This window comes from Carassius gibelio, chromosome A15 (genome assembly GCF_023724105.1).
Source record: "Carassius gibelio isolate Cgi1373 ecotype wild population from Czech Republic chromosome A15, carGib1.2-hapl.c, whole genome shotgun sequence".
NCBI classification, from domain to species: domain Eukaryota; kingdom Metazoa; phylum Chordata; class Actinopteri; order Cypriniformes; family Cyprinidae; genus Carassius; species Carassius gibelio.
This window is the reverse complement of record NC_068385.1, coordinates 16229118-16238825: the sequence shown is the minus strand read 5'-3', so window position 1 is coordinate 16238825 and position 9708 is coordinate 16229118.

The following is a 9708-nucleotide window of genomic DNA, read 5'->3' as shown; positions in this document are numbered from 1 at the left end:
TTTCTTGTTGTTGTGTTTTTTTTTTTGTGATTATTAAATGTATACTGTGATATTTTCATGACCATTCTGCACATACACACATATATATATATATATATATATTTATATTGTTTCTGAGGAAATAAATATATAATTTATATTAGAAAATTGCATTGTATCGTATGCAATTGTTATATGTGATATATCTATATATATAATAACAGCCAATATTTACAAGACTGCCTTTATTAATCAAATTGGAAAATTGTTTTAACAGTAATAAGAGTATTACAAAAAGAATTACAAAACCCAAAAGTTAATGACTGTACTCTTTACATCAATAAAAAAAAGGGGGAAATTGTCATGAAAATAATTTTACAATTCAGAAAGATTTTTTTTTTTTTTCATCATGCAAAGTGCAATATCTCATTTAGATTTTTTTTTTCTGCGGTAATCCAGGCAGGCTTTGTTAGACCAATTATGGCAGCAGAATATGTTGCATTGCAACAGTTAGTAAAGCAAAATTATTAATTACATTTTTGTGCAAAAGTTGTGTTAGTCCTACTATATTATTTGAACATAAAATATTCTTTCAAACTGGCTGGTTTTAATGTGAAAGCTGAGAAAGAGTCAAAGCTCGAGTGGCAGCATTAACACCAGTTGAGTGTGAAATCTATCACCGTCGCCTCTAGCTTTAGTGAAGCGGCATGACGAGCCAGAGCCGTGACTGAACGGACAACAGCAGCAGCAACCGTCAGGCTTTCAAGATTATCACAACAGCGTAAAGCGACGCTAGCGACCTGATTAATGCTCCAGATCCCACCTTTGATGATAAGCTCCATGGAGAAATGAAGGCCTGTTTGATGGCTGAAAGGCGTGAAGTTTGGAACTGATATTTTTATTTGCATTCACTTGGCAGGCAGAAATATTAGCAACAAAGCATCAGATTGGGATGGCAAACTATAATGTCCTTGATCCATCAAGCGAAGGGCCCATGACACGCAGCAGAGCAGAAAGATGCAGGTTCTGTTGTCGGCTCACTGTGTGGGAGGCAGATCTGTTTAACATGCTCATTCCCTCATCAAACCACACAGCCCGTCTTAAAATGGGATCTGATGCCTCCTCATGCCCTCCATTTTCACCCACAATTTAGTCATCTAGTTATTTTGAGTTAATTTTCCTTCTTAAAAGAATAATTTGCAAGGACTGCAACTTCACAACGGACTGAAAATCACTGTAGAAGTATCATAAAAGTACTTTATGTGACTTAAATTTGCCAATTCTGTAGTCTTGATAAATCCTAAGGCTCGAGTTGATTTGTCAGCAAATCATAGATGTGACTCAGAATAACAGTTAGTTCACAACTGAACATTGCAGTTTCATGCATGGATTACATGTCTGCCAGTGTTTGTGGTGATGCGTGTTTCTGCATGGCAATCGTATGGTCTTCTCTTTCACAGCCCTCAGTGCTCGTTTTATAATGTTCTCTCACCAATTCCTAATCGTCTCTTTTTTATGGAAAATTACATCAGTGCTCTGAGGAAAATGCTCTTAGTGCCGTTTACCTCCCTTCTTCTCTTCTACTCTATTGATTCGAGGAGGTAAGCAAAGCACTGTGTTTCTCTACCAAGAAGTGAAGCTCTAATCACTGGAACAGTGTTTTTTAGCTCAACAGACTTCTACAAGCCAGTTCCCTCCGGCTTCTGTAGATCAGTGAATGAAAGACGGCTGGTGATTACATCACGAGGTACAAAATCACATTCCAGATCCTTCACTCTCTCTGTTCCGCTGGGGTGAAATGAGCTTCCAACCTCTGCTCTCATTCACAATTCAACTTACTTGTTCAGTCCAGGCTGGGTTCCACTCTACCTTGTCTTGCTAACTTCCTTCCATCTTGTTGACTCAAATGTACATCACTGCTTACGATGCACAAGTGCCCAATACCGGCGAAACCATTGCATTGGGTTGAACTGAACTTGGAATCTGCTATGGAGTCAGCTTAAGGGAGCAACATGTGGTTAAATCTCAAAAACGAATTGTCATACACTAGAGTTGTGTGGAGAAGAGATAAATGAAGGATGTTGTGATGTGATGTCACATGAAATTAAGTGTACATTTGAGTAGCCTACACTCACTCCCTCTGTCAAAATCAGGGGGTTGAGGGTCTGTCCATATAAATTCCTGTCTACTTGTCGAACACTTCAAAACTGTGGCATATCATAATAGCTTGATATAATGCTAGTATAGCTACTCTACAAAAGAAACCATCTATGGTTTTTGATCAGGCATTATAATCAGCTACCTCCTGGTGTCCTAGATGGATCAAACGTAAACCACAGTCAGAAACAAAGGCACCGTCCTGCATTTTACTTTTGTTTTAGCTTCTGTACACCTATTCTTGAAAATTGATAGCAAGGTGCGGCATGTATTGTTGGTATTTGGAAATCTTATATAAGGTAAAATTGGCTGACAAGTGACTAAATGTGAATGACTAAGTGTCATGAAAATGTAGGTCAGATTAGGTTGGAAGAACAGCTGGCATCCAGATAAACTAGTTAAACAGTACTGTGGCAGTCCTGGGAAACCAGACTGGTTTAAATTGCTTTTTCCACATACTGTACCTGCTGAAAAAAAACTTGAGCTGTATTTAGAAGAGGGAAAAGTATTTTAATATAAAACTAGTTACTGTTTTTTTTATAATTTATTTTATTTTATTTGGAATAACATGCACTGATAAATCAATTGCAGTAAGCACGTTTATATCTCAGAGTTCAGACTCTTTTTTTATTCTCTTTGTTGTAAGATTTGTGAGATATAAATGCAGAACAGTGAGATACAGTATACACTTGGAATTGCTAGAAGGAAAGTCCTAATTGTAAGAGATAATTTTGCCGTTCTGAGGAAAAGTCACAACTATCTTTATTTTTTGTAAAAAAAAAAAAAAAAAAAAATACAAAAATTAGACGTAAACTAAGAATACAAGGAAAAAACTTGAAATTACGAGAAAGAGAATTTTGAGTTTGTCACAATTCTGATTTTTCATCTTGCGATTCTGAAACAAAGTCATAATTGTGAGATATAAACTCAGAATTCTGTGATATAGTTTGCAAAATGTAAACTTAAGAATTGTGAAATATAAATGCAGAACTGCAAGATATAATATATCGCAATTACCCTTTTCAATTTTGTTGCTGAATTGTGAGATGTATCTCAGAATTTGCAGGGGGGAAAATCATTAAAATTGTGAAAGTCAAAAGTCAGACTGTAGTCTGAGGATCGTCTGAGCGGAGGAGAGGCAGCACACAAACACACACTGTTACACATGCTCATCTGCTCAGCTGAGGAGTCATGACTGATCTCTCCTCAATGTGTTTGACCCACCAAAAGTCCTCCTTTAACACATGTATATGCAGCTACATCCTCATTCAGACCGGGTTTGTTTTGGTGTTCTCGGTTTATTCAGAGTTCAGTACTTATCATTCTGGGTGGTGGACAATGTTCTCGTAACTCTGAGCTCTTAGCATCACACTTCAGTCTGTTTGTTAACTGCTGCATGTTACACTACACCTGCTATACACACGCAGCCCTGTATAAATCCACTTGCTAATTCGTTCCATGGAGGAGGAGATGTCTGACATGCAGGGACAGCTGGAGCCTGTACTCGGGATCCGGAGTCTGTTCACTGCTGCTGTCACAGCTGGAGAGACACAGGTGCCTTTGGGATCAGACACCGGACTGCATTAGCAGCTTTTTGTGAGGGAGGAATTGCGTCAGTAGCCAAAAATAGGTTTCATGTCTATTCATTGTTAATCCAATTCTGCTAGAATGAATATTTGCACTAACAGAAGGAATGCTGCATTTATTGGATTGTAAAATAGCCTCTCTGGACATTGTAATACTATACTATAGTTAGCTGGGCAAGGCCTACATTAGAACTTGAACTTGAAGTGACATTCGCAGACCATTTGTGCTTCAGTAATGTGACAGAAAGAAGAAAATGTAGAGCGGGACTTAATTTTGTTCATTGATTGGATTGTGAAAAAATCTCCATTACGTACCAGACGCTGCTTAAGCTGCCCTGGTGACGTCAATGGAAAAGGAAAGTCATTTCAAAAGAGTTTTGAGGAACGATTATGCAGATTATATATACTGTATATATATAAAAAATATGTTTTCTTTGGAATAACATAAATCTTAAACAATAAGGCCATGGATTAGAAGGTAATTAGGGAAAGTTTTAGTTTCATATTGACTTTAAAGTGGTTTTAAAGTCAAAAACAGAAAGTTGTTTCATTCAGTTCAATTAAATTTTATTTCTTTACAGAAAATTAAGTTTCTATAATATTTCGTAGTAGCTTATCAGTGGTGACTCAGTTAATGTACATGTGGCAGAAATGTATGGAAAAATCTATGAAAGACGTAATCAAACAGACGATAAACACTATTAACACCAATTATTATGATGCAATCAAACTTATAGCAAAATTTGATAGCTCTGTATGTTGTTTCAGTGTTGGCATCATCTGAGGTCCTCTGAGGGGTTGGCAGGGTTTAAATTATTTTTGTCTTATATTAAATCATTTTATATCATCTTGAATCCCCTTCGAAGTTTGCTCAGGCCACCAGTTGAAACCACTGCTTTAAAGGAAGATTTTTTTGTTTTTGTTTAGTTTTTTGCCAAAAAAAGAAATTATGCCTCTAACACTCGCTTGCTCTATTCTTTGTCTATTCTATCTGTTTTCCTTTTATTTATCATATAATTTTTAAAATACCTTTCTACATGTATTGCATTAAGCTAACTGAGACTTGTTGATTTTGATTGCTTCCATTGTCCTTATTTATAAGTCGCTTTGGATAAAAGTGTTTGCTAAAAGACTAAATGCACTAATGACTAAGTTCAGTTGTATGCATATTTTTCAGAAAAGAAGCCGCATTTATTTTTTTATAAATGTAATTTAGGCTGTGAGGAATCAATGTCGGTTCATGGATTGTTGATTGTTTCAAATTAAATATTGAAAATATGTCTTAAATTTTTTTACCATGGGTTATGATATTAGAAATTATATATACAGGTGCTGGTCATATAATTAGAATATCATCAAAAAGTTGATTTCACTAAAAGATTTAGTGAAAGACTAAAAGAAAAAAAAGATTTATTTCACTAATTCCATTCAAAAAGTGAAACTTGTATATTATATTTATTCATTACACACTGATATATTTCAAATTGAGTCTCTCAGATAATTAGAATATTGTGAAAAGGTTCAATATCGAAGACACCTGGTGCCACACTCTAATCAGCTAATTAACTCAAAACACCTGCAAAGCCTTTAAATGGTCTCTCAGTCTAGTTCTGTAGGCTACACAATCATGGGGAAGACTGCTGACCTGACAGTTGTCCAAAAGATGACCATTGACACCTTGCACAAGGAGGGCAAGACACAAAACGTCATTGCAAAAGAGGCTGGCTGTTCACAGAGCTCTGTGTCCAAGCACATTAATAGAGAGGTGAATGGAAAGAAAAGATGTGGTAGAAAAAAAAGGTGTACAAGCAAAAGTGATAACCGCACCCTGAAGAGGATCGTGAAACAAAACTCATTCAAAAATGTGGGGGAGATTCACAAAGAGTGGACTGCAACTGGAGTCAGTGCTTCAAGAACCACTACGCACAGACGTATGCAAGACATGGGTTTCAGCTGTCGCATTCCTTGTGTCAATCCACTCTTGAACAACAGACAGCATCAGAAGCGTCTAAAGACAAAGAGGACTGGACTGCTGCTGAGTGATCCAAAGTTATGTTTCCTTTGGAAATCAGGGTCCCAGAGTCTGGAGGAAGAGAAGAGAGGCACACAATCCACGTTGCTTGAGGTCCAGTGTAAAGTTTCCACAGTCAGTGATGGTTTGGGGTGCCATGTCATCTGCTGGTGTTGGTCCACTGTGTTTTCTGAGCTCCAAGGTCAATGCAGCCGTATACCAGGATGTTTAAGAGCACTTCATGCTTCCTGCTGTTGACCATCTTTATGGAGATGCAGATTTCATTTTCCAACAGGACTTGGCCCCTGCACACAGTGTCAAAGCTTCCAGTACCTGGTTTAAGGAACATGGTATCCCTGTTCTTAATTGTCTGAAGGCCACTATCAGAGCAACCTGGGATCTCATATCACCAGAGCAGTGCCACAGACTGATCGACTCGATCAATGCCACGCCGCATTGCTGCAGTAATTCAGGCAAAAGGAGCCCAAACTAAGTATTGAGTGCTGCACATGCTCATACTTTTCATTTTTATACTTTTTAGTTGGCCAAGATTTCTAAAAATCCCTTCTTTGTATTGGGCTCAAGTAATATTCCAATTTTCTGAGATACTGAATTTGGGATTTTCCTTAGTGTCAGTTATAATCATCAAAATTAAAAGAAATAAACATTTGAAATATATCAGTCTGTGTGTATTGAATGGATATAATATACAAGTTTTTTTTATTTTTATGGAATTAGTTAAATAAATCTACTTTTTGATGATATTCTAATTATGTGACCAGCACCTGTATATGGTCAAGCCTGCATTTAATTGATCAAAATTATTATATACTTCAAAACATTTTTTATTCCTGTGATGCAAAGCTGAATTTTCAGCATCATTACTCCAGTCTTCAGTGTCACATGATTCTTCAGAAATCATTATAATATGCTGATTTATTTTCAATGGTGGAAACAGTTGTGCTGCTTAATATTTTTTTTTATAACCTATGATACTTTTTTCAGGATTCTTTGATGAATAAAAGTAAAAAAAAATATATTACATTTATTTAAAATATAACTTTTGTTACAACATACACTACAGTTCAAAAGCTTTTTTTTTTGTCTTTTTCTTTTTTGAAAGATATTAGTTTTTGTTTTTATTGGTAGAAAGCATCTCTATTTTGGATAAATGCTGTTCTTTTTCATTTTTTATTAATCAATGAACCCCAGAAAATTTTCACAGTTTCCAAAAAATAGAAAATATAAATTAAGCAGTACAACTCGTTCCAATATTGATAATAAATCAGCATATTATAATGATTTTTGAAGGATCTTGTGACCCTAAAGACTGGAGTAATGATCCTGAAAATCCAGTTTGCATCACAGAAATAAATATTTTAAAGTGTATTAAAATAGAAAAACATTCTTTTAAATTGTAATAATATTATACAATATTACAGATTTTCCCAGTATTTTGATCAAAGGAATACAGTGATGAGCATAAGAGACTTTCATAATGCTGCATAATTATCAATAATGGTAATATAAAAAAGTCCTTTCACAAAATGATTTCACCAGTCAGACTTCACTGTATAGGCCTGTAGGTGGCACTTGGACTTCATTAACTGTGATATTTTCATTTAATAGTAAACAATGTATCAATAATATAAATACAAGTATTTGCCTAAATACAAAAGTGATGAGTTGCCGTTGTCTTGGTGAAAGGATGGCATCTGTGCTCATGGTTTGTTTTTATTCTCCTGGTAGAGTACGGTGTTGAGTAGCTCCATTTAGATCAGATTATGGGTTGGCTCCCCTGACAGCATCACACACAGTACATTTTCTGCCTCCATTCAAGCCAATGGAAACATATTATGGTGCACTGTCTCACTGGAATGACTGTGACTCATCTGACATTTTAGTCTCGCTTCTGTAGCTCGGCTCTCTCTCTCTCTCTCTCTCTGTCATTTCTTTTAAACAATGATCATCCTCATGCCAGCGAGTATCACATTACTCTCCAGCAATCATGTTTCCTCTAAAACCGACTCTTATTAAGGTATTTGGCTTCTTAGATGTTTAAGTGCACATCAGTTGTGTTGTTTTGTGATATAATTATTGTAGCAACAGCTGACTAGCAACACTGAATTCTGGATGTCATGAATACTTTACAGTAATATTTTGAATAGAGCTGTTTTGCATATGTCTGCAAGTGTCTAATCATATAAATATTTTGAATTTTGAAATATTTTGAATTTTCAGCTTCATTACTCCAGTCTTCAGTGTCCCGTGATCCTTCAGAAATAATTCTAATATGCTGATTTGGTGCTTTTCAAAATTCTTATTATAATACATTCTGAAAACAGTTGTGCTGCTTAATAATTTTGTGAAAAACTGATTTCAGTATCAAAAACAGCATTAATTTGAAATATAATGTCTTTAACTGTCACTTTTGGTCAGTTTAATGCAACCTTTGTAAATTATTTTATTCGTTTTATTATCTTATTTAAAAAAGTTACTTAAACATAACCTTTGAGCATGTATATTTGCGAAACATTTGTTAACTTTTAGTAGTACACTACTATATAAGTTATCTTAAACCTAATAGACATGAATTTATCCACAAACCTTTCTTTTTACTTTCATGTATTTCTTTAAAAACAAGAAATCGGGATAAATTACAGTATCCTGCATCATCAAGCAGGGTTTTTGTTTTGTTTTGTTTTTTACTACCAGCAGTAGCTCTGTCTGTATTGTTTAGGGCAACAGAAAAGCAGTGACCCTCCCCTGGGCTTGAGCTCTCTCTCTCTCCTGCAGAGAGTATCAGGCGTGCCACTGACTTTTCCAGTCTTTGTCCTCTCTCTTTTCAGATGGTTCCTGCCTCTGACGCCAATACAGTTATGCTGGAAATCCAAACAGCACAGCTCCGTGTTTGCCTTTGAGGTTATATAACAAATAAAGAGTATGATTTCTGTGCCTCAAATGCTGGCAGTATTGCGACGGCAAAGCATCGCATCTGAGATTGAAGCTTAGAATTAAATTGCCTGCTGTTGATTCTAGCGTTTTGACAGCGAAAAGCATGTTTGTGTTTGAGATGTGAGGCATTCTAGAAACTGCTCATGCCGATATGTTCTGGCTTAAGTGTTAATCAAGCTGTTGTGAAGTGTTGCACTTCCAGATATGAATCAACAGATGAAAAAGAATTACAATGATCTTAGCTTCAGCCTCACTCTTTGAGCCCTCATGTTTCATTTCGTAATCTATTTATGTATGAGTCAAGGATAAATCCATCCGTTCATTCGATGGATGTGAAGAGAATTAGGAAAAATAATTCTAAAAATGAATCTTCTGTCATCATTTACTCACCCTTGTGTCATTCCAAGTCTGAATGACTTTATTTCTTCCGCAGAACATGAGATGTTAAGCAGAATGTGCAGGCTGCTCTTTTCCAGCGAGACCTGTTCTGTTCATATTAGCTTTCCACAACGACAGATGATAACATTCCGTTTATTCCGTTATATTATTTGGATGGAATGGATGGAATCTTTTTGTTTGATGTTTTTATTGTTTATCACCTGGAAAGAAATCATTCTAAAAGTATCCCAAATGTATCATTCCTCTGCAATGTTCTCATTATAGGGTGGACTCTGCTATACAATTACATTTAGATTTTTTTTTTAAACTATATATTTTTATCGTTATAGCTATTGTAGGTGTAAACCGGCCTCCACACTTTATAATAACTTTCATTAAAATGACAGAATTTTTAATTTCTGAGTTAACTGTTGCTTTAATGGGCTCTATAAATGGGCATTAATTTGGAAAGTTATGATTCCTTGCTTTGTTGTTTATCTGACAAACTACTGGCAACTATTAATACATAATGAATAATCCAGCAGTAATTACTAAATCAGTTTATGTAAGGATAATATTTTAAATTCTAGTCAGATGACCTGTTTATTTGCATTACCCTCATAAATATAATTCGCCTGGTGT